Below are 19,990 nucleotides of genomic sequence, written 5' to 3'. Positions count from 1 at the left end.
ACAGTGATTGTTGAGTAAGGACAAAATCTTATAAAACTAAGAGATACAAAATAGGTACATGATCTTGGCATACACAGAAGCTATTAAAGCCCCGCTGTTAATAATTTCAAACAACGTCCAAAAATAGGACCTACTTATTAAAATCGTATATAACTTAGATATTGAAAACACTAATTATATGCTAAATAATTCCTATCGCTTAAAACGCAAAAAAATTTGAGATGTTGACATATTTTCTGTGGATCAATATTATTCTTAGATGATAATAACTGTTATGAGGGTACAAACATTTTTCACACACAAATAAATCTATCTACTTCATATATTATGTATTTTACATCATTATTAAAAAGTGAATTAGCTTTTTCTTGTAAGAGGTGATTTTTCGAACAACCACCCTACTGTGCACATTCTTTCACCGACAGGATATTTTATACGCCAAAGTAACGTAGGTATATTTGATTGTTACAACTTACAAGCCTAGTCCACACAGGACTAAAGCCGCGGGCAGTTTTCTAGTTAATATTTTTGCACCGTTTCATCAAATAAAAAGCTACAGTACCTATATGAATACATGGGATTATTTTTGTGTAGGATTAGCGACTACTGTGGCGCCTGGTAAAACATTATAGCAATCAACTTTTACGCTGCATTGCCGTTAAGCCTTTGACAGGCGCCCAGGAAATAATACTCGAATATTGAATAACAAATACTGTATGTAATTGTTCGGTCGAATTTTAATCCAATGCGTATTGCCATTCATTTATAAATTAAAATGTAGTTAGTATTTGCAAAAATTTTAGGTAACAAGTAAAATTAAATTAACTTTTTCAATATTTTTGAGCCACCATTTTTTCTAAATAGTAATAATTGTTATGAACGACTTAACCATTTTAAAGACAGGGGAAGTAGGTAGGTAGCATTTACTATTTCATAGCAATTTCAATCACGACATTCACATAAATTAGTAGCAAATTAAAAAATATTTAGATAAAGAAATTAAGTATAGCCTGACCAGGAACATAAAAACCCTGGCATAGAGGCGCGTCAATTGCATTTGATAGTGCAACACTGAGTACAGTCGTACCTGTGTTAAATTAATAGGCTGACTTTATGTATCAGGATTCAGGATTACGGGCTTATTTGATATTTTCATAAATTAACGAAAAAATATTATTATAGGTAACCTGGTTTAAATAAATTAAATGAAACCATCAATCGAGCTAGTAGGATTTATTTTATTATTCATCAATAATCAAATTCAGAACTTGAATATTCTACTGCAATGTCTGCTCATGAACGCTTCAAACTCGGTACTTCTTTCCCAATTCCATTAAATTCAACACTCAGAAAGTGACAAAAAATTTTAAAATAGGTAGTTGAAACAAACCACAGCTAATTTTCATAGTAGACTGTACTATACGATAAACATGTCAGTCAATTTGACAACCTTTGTCGGAAACATTATTCAATGAAAATATTGTCCCAACCCTTAGTATTTCTCTTCGACAAATACTTTAACACATTGTGAACCACTTTTCTTTCACGACTATAAAAAGATTTTAGCAATTTAATTCACAAAATCAATTGCGCACATTTAAAATAAAGTTTGTTTACACTTTGACAGCAATAGACTGACATGCAAGGTGACATGTCAATGAAGTTTTCAGTTACTGTTGCCATTAAAAGAAATTAGTACCATTAGTTTTCCGCAACATGGCGAGGGTTTTTATGTTCCTGGTCGGGCTATAATAACTACTAACTCATATATTAAAGTGTCATAACCTAATATTAGTTTAAAACCTATTATAATCCATAAAGACATACTATCACAATCTAAAGCTAGAAACGTGACAAAATTAGTTTTTTTAGAATTACAGGCGTATATTATTTGGTAATGCTGTAAAATATTCTTAGTAAGAATTGCATATTTTAAGTTAACGCCATCTATAATTCAGTAGTAACACTATTATAAAACAGTCAGCAACAAGCAAGCTCAAAAGCTCACCGGGGATCACGCTTTAGTTCCCATTTTCAACAGATGGCGTTACAAAGCGTCGCAAGCGCAAGCGCAAGCGCAAGCGTTATATTATTCCCTTGGCACTTTATAGATGGCGCTAGTAGACATTATAATGCATCCAACAAAGTATAGAGGGCGTTGTTGAAATCATACTAATCATACATAAATGTTAACCCGTTAGTTTGTTAAGGTTATTGTAGAGGGCAGTGTAAGTTTTAATTTTATTTTCTTTGTTGTTCAAATTTTATTTCTTTTTATAGTATTTTGAAACTTCCTAGTTAGTTATACCTACTCATTTATTTACTAATATGCAATTGTCTACAATGAACTGTAGACATTGGTTACCGCTTTTTTATAAGTATTGATTTATTATTTTTTACTGTGTTAGCTTCATTTTTGTTTAACATTTTAAGTATTACTTTAGTTCTCACTTTTTAAAAATACTGTCTTCTTAAGCTATTACTAAGAGGTAGGACTGTCCTTAGAGGAGGTTGCTAAGACGTAGGAGGTTTCTAAGATGTAGGCGTATGGGAAGACACGAGTGGGGGGCACTCCTAAACTCCTAAGAAAGGGGGCGGGGCAAGACGTAGGCGTGCGATTGGTTAGGCTTAGAGCCGACTTAGAAAGATATACGCTAGGTAAACTTGGAAGTTATTGCTTGGCTGGTGTGGGAAATGTTTTATTGTGTCTACCAATCGCTACAGCGATTATAATACTCTACAATCTACATAGTATTAAAGGTTGTTATAATATGCTTGGTAGTTAGTATGCTATTTATTTATTTATTTATTTATTTATAATCTGCTTGAAGGCTTACAGAAAGTCCAACGCGCCAACAAGTTATACAATACAGATAATTTATAATAGCAATTTCAATATGTAAAATTGTCAAATAATTAAAACGATGAATCTTTTTAACACAGTAAAACAATTCTTTAAATGAAATATTGAGTTGGGTTTCTGTATCATAAAATATATTAATAATATCATAAAGTAATGTAAATTATCTACCGATCATAAATGTTTTATGGTAGAATATCAATTGTTATAATGTATGAACTCAAAGAAAAACAAGCATGATAACATTCAAAGTATGGAAAAAAAATTGTCACTATATTTTTTTTATCCGAACCGAAAGTAAACGCTCTGTCTGTTATCTTTTCATGCCTAAACCACTAACCAATTTTTATGCATTTTGATACAAATATAAATTAGACCTTGTATAGGTATTATGGAACCAGGTTACTTTTTATGGGTAGCGAAATAAGTACCTACAAGTTAGGTAAATGTGAAATAGGAGTTGACAGTTCTCAATCAATCATTTCTCATGTTGGCATTGACATGAAAAAAGATTTAATAACAATAAATGAAGTTTTTAAACGGGGACGCGCGATAACAACTTCCAAACTGAAACCCACGCGGGCTATACCGCGGGCAAAATCTATCTACTTACAGAGTATAAAGGGTTAAGAAAGCTATAAGAAAGTGGGCGTCGCCAAGGAGCCGCGGAGGGTGGGGCGTAAGACGTGGGCGGGGCCTAAGTTTGAGACTATCGATCGGGAACTTCGGGACTTTCACGTGTCCTGCGGGACGATGTGTGAAGCAAGAATGGGGGTGTAATGCTTTGCTATTTTTGGGTAAAATACTGTGTGCGTAATCGAAGAGAATCCAGCGTAATAAATAGTTTTAACGCAATGAATATACGTAACGCGGCTGGCGGGATTTTAAGATAATCGATATTGGAATAGATTGACAAATAGATTTATTAATAAAGATTCGGATGCACTACTTTAAAGGTAAAAGAGAACTGACTTGTCTTTGTTTGGGCTGGGAGAGTCACAGAATAAATAAGGCTGAGTTTCACCACCTAACTTTGACCGTAACTAAGTTTAAGTAGCCGATAACCGGTGTTTTTTGTATGAAGTTTGTCATTTTTTGACATTTGTTAAAGTCAAAGTAAGATGGTGCAACCCAGCCTGAGTGTACTGTAGGTGTACGTAGAGCCTAAATAGTTTGATATCAAAATAAAGCTTTGTCCCGCCAAATACATTGCTGCATTGTCCTTAAAGATGTCGGTGTCCTTTACACTGATTTTATCAAATATTTTACGTTAAGTTCTATTTTGCAGACTTCCCTAACCGCCATCGAAGGGAGCTACCAATTGGACGTCTTCAACATCTAGACTTTAGGTAAGTAAGTAAATATCATACCCTATACTTCTAGTATTATTTAGAGCAATGAAATCTATCATTCTTAAAACTGAAAATAGATTGTAAAAACACAACTTTTCACATCTTTTATTAGTAGGTTAGTATACCAGTTATGTGACTTCACATACATAATATTTATTTGCCAACTTAATTCGCGAAATAATTTTATAGTCAATTAAAATTTGTTTTTTTTTTTTATATTTTGGGTTCACAGGCTTTAGTAGGTTACCCTATTTAGCGTTGAAAAAAATTGTCCTTTACAAACATTGTTTGAGTCTACTGCTTATCTGAAAATGTCATATCATCGGTCTTTTTGTCAAAAAACGTTCAACAATTCTGCCCCCCTAGACAAAACGCACTTTTTGATCGAATCGAAAATCGAATCCGTCAAAACTCCATACAAAAAAGGGGCTTTTCGACTGGTTTGCGATTTTAATTTGCACTTTGTCTAGACCCACTGAAACGTCTAGTGGCAAAAATTGGAACTGGTAATTTGAATTGATATAGCGCCCTCATGTCAGTGTCACTGTCATATCTGAGACACTTACAACTAATAGTTGGGCTTTTCATTATAGAAGTGACACAAATACCATATTTTAAAACGTTTCTTGTCTCGATGAAACGCCTGGATGTGTCCATATCGGCGGATGTCCGCGGACTGCGATAGGGTGCCTGCAGATAGCGCGCGGACTCAAGTCGAGTGTGAGACACTCGTGTGGTGTGTGGGTGCGGTCATAGGCTGCCAAACTTTTGGTTCACCTTGTTATTATTTGTCATATCGACTGAACACGTAGCTGGCACGGTCTGGAAGACGTAGCGTGGGCAGGCCTCCTACTACGTGGACCGACGATCTGGTGAAGGTCGCGGGCAGCGCAGGATCGTTCATTGTAGAAAACCTTGGGGGAGGCCTTTGTCCAGCAGTGGACGTCATTTGGCTGAAACGAACGAACAAAAGAACAGAAAATAGTCTTTAAGTACCAAATTATGTGGCCGTAGCTCTATCAAACCAACATAACTTATCAAAGCTGATAAAATCTGAACACACTTCACAATTTCACTTAAATTAAGTAATACATTCTTATATCTAAAATCACATATACCGAGCCACTCTACAGACTAAAAACTAAAATCGCCCCAATTAAAAGATTGAGAACGGCTGATAATTCACTATCGCAAAATTCTCATGCATTATCAACAGTCACCATTCTCGCACTTGTGGAAACATTCCACATTCATTTGTATTATACGAGTAACTATTACAATACATTGTAAAATTTCATAACATATTTATGTCATTTGAATATTGTACTTTTCAAACGCCTTTAAAAATTATTCACCAGATATTTAAAACAAGGCAACCAAACCAAAAGCTTAATAGTGATATATTTCTTAACTTAAGAACTTACAATTCAAGGGCCGTATTCAGAACTGCTCAAAGGGTAAGAGTACCTATGTTAGGTCTAGTCTCCATAGCAACACTACTCTAGCAATTGTGTTCGCCATCTTAAGTTTTTAACCGCTCCCGTCTCGCTAATGGAGAGGCTGATGCGGCCGCTCCGTTTGTGCCTTTTAAACTGTCTTTTTTGCTTTACGACGGTTTTATTTTGTGGTAATGACTGATGACGGAGAACTGGGCCTCTGTTCGGATTTGAGATACACTTATGTCCCTAAATGCAAAACCGTGGTTTTATTAGACACAATTGATTTCGAAAACGAATCATTGGTTATAGGTATTGGCCCAAAATGGCCTAATACTTTTTTAAGCCAAAGATAATCTAAAAATATACGTGTTTACCCATAAAGTGAAACATCCAGTACTCAAGTGCGATCCATAATGTTTCTTAGAACCTTCAACAAATAAAATTGTATTTTCATTATTACTAATTAATATACACCGTGTTACTTTGCATTCTTGCCATATTCACAGAGATAAAAGTAGGGAACAATACCTATTATTTAAGATAAACAAGAGACTCCCATAAAGAAAGTACACTAAGATTTTATTAAATTTGGTTTTTCAGTACAAATTGGAATAAACCAATTTTGTCTTGCACGTTCTACAGGTGCAAGTGGAATAAACCTAGTGGGCGTGGCCTAGTTCTTAATTTTATGGCTCTGGGTACCAGCCTTTTTATCCAGTCATAATAACTATTTTAAAATACTCTTCAGTTGATTTCAGATTTTCCTTTCTACTTTACGGGCTTAGGACCGTCAAAAATACGTAATAATTAATAGGGTTTCAATTAATTTACAACATTGTACCCTATTTTTACAAATTAATAAATTAAGTATGAAATGAAATCACCTTATTCACAATTAATTATTTATTTATAAGTTCCTACTTACAAAGTTTACGTACTGCGAAGCAAGTGTTCAAAGTGTCCTCCGTTCTGATGAAGGCACAGTCTAGCGTAGGTTTTTCGCTTTAGTTTTCGCAACACATAAACGTTTTGTATCACAGTTTCACTAAAACAATCCTTTCATGTAACGCGTTTACACTGTTTATCTCTTTTGCGCATACCAGTCGTTTCAAGTCACTCCAAAAATCCATTGGTGTCAGGTCCGAGGATCGTGGTGGCCAAGCTACTGGACCCCTCGTCCAATACACTGTTCACCAAACGTATTATTCGCGCACTATTGACGTCCTTATTGTGGGGGAGCACCATCCTGCTGGTAGTAGAGCATTTGGTGTAACACTAAGGGTACGTCATCAAGCATTTCGTCTAAGACGTCTTGCAGACACTCCAAGCACCATTTTGATTAAATTATTCGTTGTGTTGTGTATTCACTTCAGTCATTTTTGTATTTTTTTTAACGTGATTTGTGTTTGATGGATTTTTCAGTTTTTTACAAGTGTCAAAAAGACATTTTAAAGACAATAGATTGCAATAGATATTATTTTAAAAATACAATAAAAAGTAAAAAAGTCTCCATCGCCATCGCCAACAAGTGATGTGCATGCGTTACGATAATTAGTGGTGTGATAAACAGATTGTCGATAAAATAAAATACTCAAGATTAAAAAAAAAATTTTCGGGCATTATTTTTTTACGGATTTGTGTTCAGTATCAGTAATATAGTAACCTCTGTAAATATGGCAAGAATGCAAAGTAACACCCTGTATTGAAGCTTTAGATTAATCGGTTTACGTTATAAATTAACTATCAGATACTGGATGTTTTACCCTGTTTATGTAAAAAGACTTCATTGTAGATAAACAATAACATTATTTAGAACAAGCACTATCGAAAAAAAAATCACTAAAGATATTATAAACAAAATGAGTTTTACTTTTGTTTTAAAACGTTTTTGAATCTGCATTGCAATCTTAGTTAGCGCTCTCATTTTATCCGCACACAATATTAATACGCCAACAAAGGCCTAGCCTAAGTATAAATTAATCTAGGCTATTCATCTTTGACGGTATTTCGAGCGGGAAAATTTTATTCATAAACGCTGCAAAATGAAGACTTTCGACTAGCGCGGGCAAAGACATACAATAACCCACTAACGAAATTAAAAACCTCATACAGCTCCGTCCGAATGCACGTAGAGGTAGAATCATTACTTAAACTCCATCTTTTTAAATGCTGGCTGGATAGTGAATGCACGACCCTTGAAAACGGTTTAGAAAAAAAAGGAAAGCACACGCATCGCGTCCCATTGTACGCAGACACGGTGAAGGTGGATCTCATTACGGAACGTTCGGAATTAAGAACGCGATGAAGCGAGTCTTAGCGATCATTACAGGAACGAAACGCGGAGCCTTTTATGTTGGCAACGCTTTTCTGCCGTTCTCTTTTCGGTTTAGAATGTCGGTTATTCAGAATTTGTGTCGCGCTTCTAAGTTTGAATGTGGTTTTATTTAAATTTGTAGTTCTTTGCGTCGAAGTTCTGAGCTTAGTTCGGTTTATTAAACTTGAGGGATTTGTTTTGGTGGTGCTTTACCAAATCTACGTGAACTGGTTTATTTACCTGAAAAGGTATTTTTAAATACCTTTTCAGGTAAATAAAATTAATACTTTAGTATTAATTTTTTTACTTGCAGTACAAGCTTGCCAAGAATTGTAACTTCAACGTACTTATTCACACGTCTCAAATCCAAGTCAAATCCAGGCACCTCACTGGTTTAGGTTTGGAAGTGTTTAAAATGTCTAACATCTCGTAGCATAAAGTAATATAAAATACATACATATTATGTACTTAAAAAGTATAATAAATGGTGTGTTTGCTACACTCGTGTTTGTGTGAAACATTAATTACTTGAAATGAGGGAAAAAAATTCTATCTGGATGATAATATGGTGTTTTGTCGTTGTCGTGTAACGCATACTAGCGTTCAAAAGATGCTGCTAATTAGTTTTCGCGTTAATGCGAAAACTTAACGCGTGCCATTCGCGAGTGTCGGTGCGTGAGGTGTTAGCACCCAAGTTGCCGTGTAAGCGCTTGACAGTGAAACACACGGGAGGAAATCACGAGCAGGCGCGACGCGGTTTAGTAAGCTAAAATAAAAATAGCGGCACTGAGAGAAGAAATTAATGAGTGAAAAAAAAATACGCACATTTTCATATAAAAACATTTTTTTTGTCCTTAAAAGTTTTGTACAGTTTGAGACGTAAGCTGACTAAGCTGAGCATAATATTGCATCTGTGTGCGACTGTGCGTGCTTTAAACAACTTCATCAAACTTGATAGGTAAGCTAAACTGATTTTTGCTGCAAAATTTGTAATAATCTGTTACCAGACCAAGTAACATTGTGGCAATTATTATGATGAAGCAAAGCGTCTCTATGCGTGAAAGTTCTATTTATTTCAAACAGAGTAGCGGTCACATAACTGAATATTTCACGAATGTTTGTTTATCCAAGAGTGCTAATAATGTCATTTCTGTAAAATCGCTTCGTAACCGCAGCGTCACCGTCGCGAGCGCGCGCCCGTATGCTCCCGCGCCTTTCACGCCGCGACCCGACTTGCGTCACACATTGTGCGCCTTCTTTGTGGCGCCATGTTTAGAATTTCTTGAATAGTTTATTTCCTAATGTTACAGGGTTGAATTCTTCAAGAGTTTCAATGAAAACTATGCGTAAAATTATAATAGCGAGAGCAGACTATTGTTTCTATGAAGAATGCGGAATAGTCTTAACATTAAGACAGTATCGAATAGGTTATTAAATAATTATTAATTAATATCGTTACTATCGAAATGACGGGTTTTTCCCAAAGGTCTTTGCCTAAAGGTATTTATTTGGCTAAGAGTGCTGATATTTCTTTAAAAATTGAGTGCTGATAATATGTTTTATTCCCAGGAACTAAGTATACTCGTATTTATGCAATCGCAAATGCAAGTTAGTGCCTTTTAATATTCGTTCACATGGACGAAGGTAGACCGTCAGCGTGAATCATTTTGGCAAAAAAATCAAGAATCTATTAGACCCAGGCAGTTATAAACATTCATTTTAGGAAATCAACAAGGCGTCTCTTACCAATGGACGTATACCATATTCATGATTATGTGTCAAAAATTATATACCGAAGAACCTCTTTAGGAAGTGTACAATAAAGACAATTACAATTAAGCTCGATATACAAATGAAAGCTATTGTAAGCTCCGGTCACCGCGCGTGACGGGCCGCCATCGCCATTGGCGGAGCTCGCTTCCGCTTCCTGAAGCGATGTAAAGGTTGGTGCACCTGTACATAGCTGAATTAGCATTTGACGGTAATTATAGTGATTTGGTGTGGGAAAGAGTTCGGTGGAATTTGACGGGACACTTGGTTTGCTTAAAAAATGACATATTCATTTAAAAAATCAAATCTATACAAGGTAATACTTGGTATTGCAAAATAGTGAAGGCAACTGTTGTACATTTCTTACGTTAGTGAATAACAATTGCTTGGTTGCTAGATACATTTTTCAATTTTAAAACAAAAATACTTAAATATTATGAATTTCATCTGATCTGAAATTTTGCATAATAAATACGTTTTTCTTTTATTTCGTACGAGTACGTAACTATGTGACAGATATGTACCATCCTAGTCTGCATCTCACTAAAACACCAGGTGCGATTGCGGTCAAATACCTGCCTTGGTATGCATAAAAAATATACTTAAAATAAAGAATCTCTTTAATGACTAAGTATGACTTGGACGAGTTTTGCAGAATAAATGACTGCCTAATACAAGCCAAAGTTCTGTCATATATCATCTCTTTTAAATCAACTTTTATTATTATTTACTCTCAGTACCCTCAATGTAGTTTAATAGTAATTGCTACTTAAGTAGCGTCGTTGTTGCCATGTCAAAAGTTACTGCATTACCATATTGCACGGGCCTAAGACTTCTTAGCTCTATATTCTTTACAATAGAGTCTAAAATGGCTTGATAATTCTTGGATGTACTCGGCCAGGTGCAGGCAAAGACAGATGGCAGCCAAGTCGCGTGGCTGTTCCATTTATACTTGGGGTGAAGCCACAACTCGTTTTTATTCAAAATTACGACATATTTATTCAGTGAAAACAGGTGAGAAGGAATTTAAGGAAAATACATTATTAATGCTTTGATTAAATAGGACTTGATTTACATTATTTATTTCTTTAAAGTCTATGAACTGTGTCCAATTCTTGTTTCTTATTATTTAGAATAAAAAATATGCTGGCAACAATATTACTATAATATGAATGCATGTCTACTAAACAGGAAAATAAAAAGCTTAATAAAATCATTTGACGAATATTGATAAGGAAATAGATTTAAACAGTTAATTAATATTTTTAGCGTTGTTAATCTATACTTATAATAAATCTGTAGAGAGGTCAATTCTGTACATGAAATATATTTTCAAAATAACTATCAGGGGGTGATTAGTGATCGATACTGATGCCAAAAATGCAATCAGTAAAATTTTTGTCTGTCTGTCTGTCTGTCTGTCTGTCTGTCTGTCTGTCTGTCTGTATGTTCCTTATAGAAACAAAAACTACTCGACGGATTTTAACGAAACTTGGTACAATTATTCTTCATACTCCTGGGCAGGTTATAGGATACTTAGGAATTCCCACGGGAACGGGAATTAGCGGGAAAATCATTTTGTATGAAAAATCTAAACCGCTTAAGTTAGACGCTTGAAATTTGGCACGCAGGTACCTTAGTAAACTTAAAGCTTAGTTACAACAGGATATTGCAAAATTCCCACGGGAACGGGAGTTACCGGGAAAAAACATTTGTATGAAAAATCTAAACCGCTTAAGTTAGACCACAGTAGATAAATTAAAACAGTACGGAAGCTTCATACAAACGCTCGAAATCAGACTCACGCACACAGACGCACGCTTTACACGAGCTCTAAGCGAACCTCGCAGTCCATCCGTCGCGAGTGTCGCGCGCGTTGTGTTTTTATAATAATTTAATTTTATTGCATGCGCTGTCCGCTGTATTTTTAAAAACATGCCACGAGTGTATTGCGTAGTATACGGATGCTTGAACTCGGCATCTTCAAAACCAGAACTTTCATTTTTTAAACTTCGTAATAATTCAGAATTATTCTTCTTAATTACGTAATTACGCTTTTTAACAATTTATGTGTTCTATTTGATAAAGTAATTTGCTCCGCAAGCTTTTGTGCTAAGTGATGAACTGTATTTAAAATGAGGCAATAGGTATGTGAAAGTAAATATCCGGTATTTTATTTATGAGAATAGACCTTCTACCGGCCTCTAATAATACTTAATCAATTTATTCGATTATGTAGGTATTCGATCATTATAGTAGGTACCTAATTTATTAACGTTTTATTTTTTTGTTAACTACTTAGTCAATTAATTTATTCCATTAGGTATTTGATAATTAAAAAACCTTAATAAACGATTTAATAAATAAGTAAGTAAGAACCTAATTATTTTATAAAGATTAAGAGTGCCAACCCTAACACTCAGTTGAAGTGTAGGTATTTAACTCGCCGAAAGGGCTAAGCTTCCGTACTGCTTTAGCTCATATATATACTGTGGTTAGACGCTTGAAATTTGGCATGCAGATACCTTAGTAAACTTAAAGCTTAGTCACAACAGGATATTGCAAAATTCCCACGGGAACGGGAGTTAGCGGGAAAAAAAATTTGTATGAAAAAATCTAAACCGCGTAAGATAGATGAAGGGGGTAAAACGGGATCCACGCGTACGAAGTCGTGGGCGGCCGCTAGTTACGAATAAGACAACAATATGTGATTTAATAAGGGCTCAAAAGTTGAATGTTATTGGTTTAAAATGACTATGAAAAAAATCTATTATGAAATCGATCGATCCGTCGTTAAAACGTAAGTAATAAAGGAATATTTTTAAGTAAACAAACACTCTTATCACCTTTAAAAATAAAAAGGTCATCAACCCAAGTGATACTAAAAATCAGAGCTGTACGCATCTTGGCACAAAACGTAGGGCGCGCGCCAGGTGCCCGGTGCAACCCCTGTCACACTAACAATATAATACTTATTATTACAACTCCTTATTATTTCTTGTTTTAATTGTGCCCCGACTTGGCTTTTACTCCTTTTGTTCGGGGTTAATGGCGTTTATTGTTTTGCCTTTGTTCGTTGCGTGCGCGTGCCGGCTGCGTTTGCGAAGATCACTCAGGTAATTTTTGTGAAATGGCGGTCATTTTTAGAGTGGAGAAATAATATTTTTAGAGGGCGTTACATTTAAAAAAATATCGTAACTAACATACCTATATCGTAACTCATTATCCACTAATAATGCACATATTTTTGTGATACATAATTAGAAAGTAACACTCAATATTTAATTTAATTTAAGCATGCATATAAAATTACATAGAAGTCTGGTTGAATCTTGTTGCATATCTACGAGATTATTTACTTTCAAGATAAAGCTACGCGTACTACGAGATGTAGACGTCTACGAGACAATCTCGTAGACTGTCGTAGAGCTTCGTAGTCAATCTCAAATTCTCAATACATTTAGTGTCGTTTAAGACCAATTTAACGTCTTGTCTTAAAATTATCAGCGTTTTATCTCAAACCGTATCTATTTTTTTAATATTGAGCAAATAATAAAACTCTTCTAAAACTTTTCTGGCAATATAACAGTGAAATTGAACTAATGATACAAAACATCAGTATCCTGAATCTCAAGACAACAAGTTAAATTGGCGCATTCCCACTAACCGCACGAGTACAAGACGAGTGACAAGACAGTACAAACGACGGCACATCAAGCGATACACTGTGACTTATGCAGTCGTAATAAGGTCGATTTCGCAATAAGAAGTTTATCTGAAGTGTTGTTGACTGTACATTAGGCCAACTTGTAATTAGTTGCCGTGTGTGATCGAAGATTTATAGCGACTGGAGGTCTACTCCAAACAACTTTGAGTTTTATAGTCGAATGGAATTAATGCTAGTATTCCGTAAACGAAAGAGATGTAGTCGATTGTTTGGAAATTGGTTTGCGGAATAGGGTCTTTGTTTACTGAGTATGTTTACGAAAGTTACTAGATGACTACATTTTTGCACCATACTTTAACCATTGTGATGTTCTATTTATCAAAAGAATAGCTATTGACTGCGACTTAGTGCGAAGTTTAGCGAGATTGTGTATAGTTCATAAGCTGTAAGCTATAACATTGTTATGTTTCATTAAGATCCGACCAGTAGTTTCTGCGTCAATGAGCAACAAACACCCATTCTTACTCACAAAGTTAATATTATTATTATAGATGGCATTCGTGAAGTACTTATGATTCATACTAAACTAATAGCAGATAATTAAATAATTAAAACAAAACAACCCATACATTAAGCACGCATTATCACTGCCAGATGGCCAGACGATCCCGTCTTGTTGAGTCACGGCGTCTCCAGTTACATGACAAAGAGTACAGGATTCGGTTCCTTATTTGATCACTCTATTTGTTGTTAGAACAACTGCTTGTTTTAAAGTACACAATTTAAAATAACGTCTATAATACATGCAGTAACATAAAATCTACTAAAGGTCATTGATATTAAGAAGAGAATGTCACTGTATAAAAGAAGGCTTTCAATGGATGGATTCCAAAACACAAATTCCTTAAAAACACTCATTCTATATTTTAAAACCGAGTAGTTTACAATTCAATTTTAGGAGCTTTGAAATTAATTAATAGTTAAATAACTTGTCGAACAAGTGACGTCATAGTCCCTTTATCTTAAAAAATCAATAGGAGAGTCCCGTTTTGACAGCATAAAAAAGTATGTCAGTTGACTAATATTGATAAAAAAGAATAAAAAACAAAAGAAAATCTTAAATTTCGAATTCAATACCGCAGTGTTTTGTTTGTTATTAACGCGTCGATATCTTATCGCTGTCTTATATTTATATTGCCACCAACAGTTCAACGACCTACAAAGTGCCTCTGGCAATGTGTGCCGTGGACAAACATTGCTTTTGGCTTTTTCAGAGGACGCCTAGCTTCAGTGCTATCACGGTTTACATAGGTTCCGATAACGTATTTATTTATTTAAACAACGAGAGGTTAACTTTTTGGGAAAAACTTTGAAAGCTTTTTTTATTTAAAAACGCGTACACAAAATCCAAAGTTAACATAGATGTACAAGCAAATTCTTTTTATAGAAACAATATATTTTACAATTGTATTATCTTTTCAAATGTTTATTTCCTTTATGAGCTTTTAAAAATCTGTTACAAGCTTTCATAAGCATCAATAACATAAGTGTAAGCTGCGCACAACAACTGGATATTATAAACTTTTTTTTACACCAGGAGATAGGAAAGATGCATTTGCAAATGTCAGAAAAGGTGTTTCGAAAGGCGCGTGCGATATCCCGCAAACCGTGACCAATGTTTGATCAAATATTGGCAAAAAAACAACAGCTACTGATGAATTTTTTTTAAAGATGAATCCGCAAAAAGGCTGCTTCCGGACCTTAAGGTATTTTTTTCATTGAAATGCGTTTCATTATAGTTCCGTGTTATTAACTGGCAAGATTAGAATTAGTGATGTGTGTTTATGTTGATAGTATCAAAATATTATACATAATGTGATTGAAAAGAGTATTGCATCTTATTTAGTTGTAAGTAGGTTCTAATTTGCAACAAAAAAAATGTATACTTTATGATGCCATCGACTGTACCTCTTATAGATAAGACCTGGAGAAAGACTTGCACCACCTTTCGTAGACTTCAAGGAGGTAGATAGGGACTGAAAGTTGCATAGAAATAACAACTTTATGTACTTGCAATAAGTAATCGATAAGAAATCAATGTAAGTTTTTTCTTAAGCTACAAGTGGTTATTGTGCCCGCAACCCTCCCACGGCGATCGGGATTAAGGAGCACATGTCGTGCCCTCTGGGGCAAAAAATACCCACTTAAGTTTAATGTGTGGTTCAAGTCAAAGAAAATGTTTTACTTGGGTGTTCTGATAATAAGGTTGTTAAAGCATTTAAATAAGCAGCTGACATAATCAGATAGATTATTGTAGAATTTGAAAAAAAAAAAATTTTTGTAAGTTGAAAAAATGTAAAAATACATTCACTTTTTTGGCATCCAGGCGCGAGTCACTGAGAAAAGTTATAAAATCCCTATCGGGCGATCATATCGAATATCCCCATCTACAGAAATGTTTATGCAGAAGTAAATATTGGAAAGAAAAATGTTTTGAGCGAAAAAAACTGGCACGATCACTAGAATCTCTCCCGCTCTCGTTTCTAACTTGCATCTAAATTGTATTTATCGGTGCTTAACGTTGCCGTCTTAGGGTTAAGACGCAGGGCTGTCACGCGACGCGGTTATGGAACACGCAAATCACTTGTTAACACCGGTAATGGGACTTGTAACTATTGTAAGGGTGGTTTGTTTACGGAAGATCGTTTTAAGAAAATTAATTAGCGACGCGAATATTTTGTTTAAGGGAAATTAGTCTCCTTCGCTGTTCTTAGCGCATTTCTCCCCTTTGTTCATATTTATCAAATCTTTTGTTTATTAGATTTGAACTTTGAAATAAACGTACCTAAATGTTCAAATTACTAAGCTGCTCGTATCCTAAATCAGTCAAAGTAGAGACTACGGAATGCCATAAACCATGCCATGTAGAAACACTGCAGCATCTTCACAAGCTATCGTAATACTTACTACATATTTTTCAACAAAAAAATACCTATAGTCTGATCCTCTGTCCAATGTACGAGTACATATTATTATTACGTTACTCCACTCTTACTGCGTGACTTAATAGTAGTAAAATAAGAAAAATATATGTATTTTTAATGGTAAAGAAAAAGTTTAAGAATAAGAATGTAGAGACAGCCCTGTTTCTTCCCTCATCTCAGCGCTGCTCAAGATTTACCAAAGGGGCCGGTGGTCTTTTAAGTGTCTCGAGGGGTTCTCACGTAGCGAAGATGTTTAACACTCATTTTAAATATTATAACGATGTTTATCTTTTGGAAAATTAGGGTTAGAAAGACAAGATTCTGGGAGAAAACTGTGGCTCGTGATTAATTTGGCCAACGGAAACGAAACCCCTGAAAAAAATTACATAACTGAACTTTCGAATATAAGTTTGCTTTTTTGTTATGGGATAAAAGGTAAATAAAAAAACATAACCCTCCTTCAGACGTAGTCGGGAAAATAGTAAACTATGTTTATTTCGCTTTAAGTGGATACTCGGTCTTTATCGCAAGGATAATATATAATTTTAACTGACAAATACTATATCTGATCATATTAAGAGTCGAAGGGGTCAAACTTTCATCGATGAATATTATTTCCGGAGAAAGTGTTATTAAGTTATTATCTTAAATTAAATCTCTATTTCCTGTCTCTAAGAACTTTCTAATTCCCTCTTGAGAGGATCCCATCCCTCCTTTGTGATTTCTCTTATGTATACCATTTTAATTTGATTTTTTATCTGTATCTGCCTAAAATCTACGTAAAAATGAACCTATGATTTATGGAGAATGGATATAGTAACATTAACAGCAATTAGATGTAAGAATCAACCCTCGATTTTTTATAAATGTTTATATTACGTAAACATACATACTCAAAGCAGTATCGTGTTGCAAACAATTTCGTACTAGTGTACCTACTCCCTACGTCGTTTTTCACTACAGTTGAAACACGAAAAGGCAAAGGACTACTAGTACATATTATGTAACTACTACTTGCTCAGTCAGTCCAGTTGTAAAGTTAAAGGTACATGTTCAAATATGTATTCAGATAGTCATCATCAACAAACGGCTAACTTTGAACTGTTAACGGCACAAAACGGCAACGACGTCAAAAGGAAAAATAATGGACAAAAACAGCGAAATAAAGCAGCGAAACTAGCTCATTGTTTAGTGGACACGCTGGAAAATAGGAAATATATTTTAGGTAGGTACATACCTCCATCCGATCTCGTAATAATAAATAAAAAATACGTTCTTGGTATACATTATTTCATAATCACAGGCTTTAGATAAGTACAATTTCATTTAAAGGCCGAGTCAAATTTTATTTAGATCTACTCGTGGATTTTCGCTTTCAAAACAAGACTCTCGGCTGATATATTGTTTTCTTAGCACTTATGCAGATTTGCTGGGTTGCACCATCTTACTTTAACTTTTATTAACAGACATCGAAAGTCTGTCTCCATACAAAAAACACCGGTTATGGTTAAAACAAGATGGTGCAAGTCAACCTTAGACATCACAAACGAGCACTTATCATCATCTCACTTCAGACTATCGGTAGATACTCATACACGATCACAATGCCTCTAACTTCGAGCGAAACCGGCAATGACGTCACAGCGCTCGCAAAAGGAAAAAATGCAGCACAAAAAGGCATAATAGAAACAAAACAGCAGCGAAACTCGCAGTTCGCGCATTATCTAGCGCAAATTGCGCAATTGTGCGATCGCGGGCAACACAAGACTTTTAATATCCGAGGAACGTCGGAGACAATCCTCTTAATCAGGGGCCGACATTGTGCGAAACGGGGCCACACATACGGCGAGATTAGCAGCTTTGTGCCACGGAACCACTTTTGTTGAGCCACTCGATTGTTGGTGATGACTTTTAATGTTATTAACTGATTGGTTGACTGGTCGGTGATGATTGATATTGATATTGAACTGTAGGTACACTGTTCAAGCTGTTTCGTGATAATTTTAAGACTACGAAACATAAACGAAAAACGAATTTAGAGTCCGTTATTTACTTTAGATTGTGATATAGAATCAATACATTGTAGATGGCAATTATTTACTTTGCACTTGTCAATTTTCTACATTTCCTTAACCAGGAACTTTGAAAAGCAACAACCCTAAAACCTTCTATTCCGTATCGCATTAAGCAAAAAGATTCCTCCAACAATAGAGTCACGAGCTCAGCCACAAAAAGTGGAGGCATCTTCCACACATCGCTCAAAGCGAGGCGGAGCCCGAAACACAACTAATTAAAAATCAAATCTGTCAAAGACAAAGACCGGCTCCGTTTTATTGCGCTGCAGAACCGGCCGGTATAAAAAACATAATAAAGAAACAATGTAAACAAGTTATGGCGTACTTGAGTAGCTCATTACGCGCCGAGTATTAGCCGGCGCGGGCTAGCTCGCAGCTCAGCCGTGCGCTCGCTCGCTCGCTCGCTCCGCTCAGAGGCTTTGTGTAACCTATTTCGGTTTATATTACGCTTTTATTGTGATGGCGGGCTAATTAATTATGTTCGCTGTGACGTTGTATGATGTTTCTTCGCTTCTGCTTCTGAGTTTTTATAAAAATGATGGGATTGTTTAGATGTTTGCGGTTATGACTTGCGGATATTAAAGTAACTCTTCGTGGTTTAGCATACTGTAAACTTATACATAGAGGATTTTTTCGACAATGCAAAATATGACTCCACAAAAGGCCTCTTTAAAAGTGATACTCGTACTACTCTTATGTGTAATATAAAATATTTGGAAGCATGAAGTTTAAAAAAGATTAAAGAATGATAAATCTTATTCATTGCACAGATTATGTCAACGCACTTGTAAGCTAATGAAAAAACGTCCGATCATTTTTCTAACGGTGTTTATCGAGTAAATCGCCGTTGTTGTAACAAATATGGTATCAAAGTGCGCCTTCGGAGTGGCTTACATAATTAATTTAACGGCTGATTAGCTGACAATGGGCTTACCGACCGTGGATTAAATTAACCGACAGCGTACGGGCGTATCTCCAGAATGTGTCGGCGATCTTTTGTGCCTAGGTCTGCGTGTTAGCAAGTATTAATCACCACAAAATATTTCACGACAAAGTGGTTTGATAAATGGCACGATGATTTTAAGATTCATTGCTGCAAAGTATACAATAACTGAAACCATAGTAATAGTTCTAAAGTAAGGACTACATCCATCAAAACGATTGATTACATAAAAACACGGAGCTATCGACTAAAAATATCCGAACCCGACGTGTTCGTCAAGTTAACACCCCAAATTGGAGATCTGTAAAAATAAAACCGCTTTTATCGATTCCGAAAATGTTGCAACCGCGTAGATATAAACATTTGTTTTGATGTTTGCGAACGTAAACAACGCCACTGTATTGATGCGTTCTTCGACAAACAAACTAAAACTGGCAGTATCGACAACACGGAAAAATAAAACGAACAAAGAATCGAACTTGCCATTCGATTAAGGTTTTGAATCGATTAATTGAGTAAGCAAGTTTTGTATCGATGTATTTTTAGGGGCGTTTTTTCTTCTTTTTCAGACTTCTAACGGGCTTTT

The 19,990-nt window shown here is 35.3% G+C and overlaps 2 long non-coding RNA genes across 3 annotated transcripts in view; one reads left to right on the top strand and one right to left on the bottom strand.

Annotated features, from left to right (window-relative positions):
- LOC135080761 (uncharacterized) overlaps positions 1-19,990 on the bottom strand; it is a 61,551-nt gene that overhangs the window by 14,910 nt on the left and 26,651 nt on the right. The gene's annotated exons all lie outside the window — the stretch shown is intronic.
- The window catches only part of LOC135080759 (uncharacterized), a 40,287-nt gene that overhangs the window by 4,972 nt on the left and 15,325 nt on the right, over positions 1-19,990 (top strand). For both annotated transcript variants that reach the window (XR_010259069.1, XR_010259068.1), the window contains exon 2: positions 4,149-4,209. This is a non-coding gene — a long non-coding RNA (uncharacterized LOC135080759). The remainder of the gene's footprint in view (positions 1-4,148; positions 4,210-19,990) is intronic.

This window comes from Ostrinia nubilalis, chromosome 18, assembly GCF_963855985.1.
Source record: "Ostrinia nubilalis chromosome 18, ilOstNubi1.1, whole genome shotgun sequence".
NCBI lineage: Eukaryota > Metazoa > Arthropoda > Insecta > Lepidoptera > Crambidae > Ostrinia > Ostrinia nubilalis.
The sequence above is the reverse complement of the archived record's forward strand: the minus strand, read 5'-3'. Positions and strand labels throughout refer to the sequence as shown.